The sequence below is a fragment of the Schistocerca serialis genome, chromosome 1 (assembly GCF_023864345.2).
Source record: "Schistocerca serialis cubense isolate TAMUIC-IGC-003099 chromosome 1, iqSchSeri2.2, whole genome shotgun sequence".
Taxonomy (NCBI): domain Eukaryota; kingdom Metazoa; phylum Arthropoda; class Insecta; order Orthoptera; family Acrididae; genus Schistocerca; species Schistocerca serialis.
Window position 1 is genome coordinate 530,613,916 of NC_064638.1, and position 1,625 is coordinate 530,615,540.

The window sequence follows — 1,625 nt, forward strand, 5'->3', positions numbered from 1 at the left end:
TCGCTGGCATCTGCGTTTCCTCCCATCCGGTCTGGAGGTCACACTACCACTTCATTTCCGAAACAGAGGAAACGCAGATGCCATAAAACTGTAAGTAATTACTTATTTATATAAATAAATTCGACGTGAACTGTTTGACAATCTAAAAATAACAAAAGTGTATCGTTCTTATCCCACTGAAGATGCCTTAGAGTAAGGAAAAGGCGAAACGCGCCTGTGAAAAATAAATTAAGTTTCAGCAAGAAAATGCCGCTTTATTTACAAAATAAGTATTTCTGTGCTTGCTGCAGAGGTTGGCCATGCAAACCAACTTGTTAAATATACAGTATTTTACGTGTATGTTTACATTTGCTATACAGTCTGATTCCTTGACAATGTTACAAACTTTCGGCGATAATGGAGATGGGTTAATGTATCAATTTGAGATAAGAGACCCTGGTCCGGAAACGATCGAATCGAAAGTCATTAGCAAAACTCGTTCTGATACCTCTGATAGCGAACATCTTCTGCTGCAAGCTGTTTGCTTTTCATATTTTGCGAAAAAGTAGTGCCGACAAAAACAAAACAAAAATGTCCAGTAAACATGGGCTCTACAGTGCATACCTCAAGAGTTATGACCACTTGTTCATCTTTGCTGCTGTGACATACATATCTTCTACTGAACAAGTGCTCATAGTTCTTTAGGTAAGCACTTTAGGGCTCACGTTTGCTAGACATTTTTTCTTGTTTTGGTCTGTACTACCTGCTCCCAAAAGTAGGAAAGCGAAAAGTTTGCAGTAGAGGAAGTCTACTGTCAGCGATATCAGATGGACCCACGCATCCTTGCACGTTTGGTATATACGGACTGTGGAGCTACTTGACGTTAGATGTTTCACAGACTTGTGCAGAGATATTTGAAAACATACAACTTTCGTTGTTAACAAAAAAATTTCACGCTCTGAGCAACTCGCTTTGAATGTACATGGCTTGCCTCACCTTGGAATTCACTGCGACATTGGAAAATAATTTGAAGTCTTGTTCAGACTATTTACGAAGGGATTCGAACAGTAAGGCAGTGGTTACATAAGATAACTTGGCACGAGTGCAGAAACGCATTCTCGTTTTCAGCACTGGGTGAATTCACCCCTCTGTTCCAAAGGGGCGGCCGCCACAGTTGTCTGTCGCCTACTGAGCCGTGTTCTTCGTGTGTTGTGATAGAAAGGTTCTCTGCCCGCCTCGGCTACACCGCGGGGACGGAGGCATACGCACGCCAGCTGCACTGCAAACTTTCTCAAACGATTTTAAAGAAACTGTTCGGTAAAAAAAAAAAAAATTGATTCTCACATATGTCATAGCCTCATTCGTCACGTTCATGATGAACTGCCTATCATTTCTTTAACGGTCATAGCGATTGTGTATCAAGTAAAGTGCTCCACGAAATGGAATATTTTCTTAGTGAAAAATAGATGTCGCCATGAGCTTTTATTTGGTGCATGTTACATCACATATTGCTGCATATGAAATGGAGCTACCATGTTGAATTCTTCTTAGAGATGAAACTATGTATGTCACCAGTTTCAAGAAAACGGACTCTATTTAGTGCATTCACTTCCGATCGTGTGCACAAACGATAGAGGGCAAGTGAA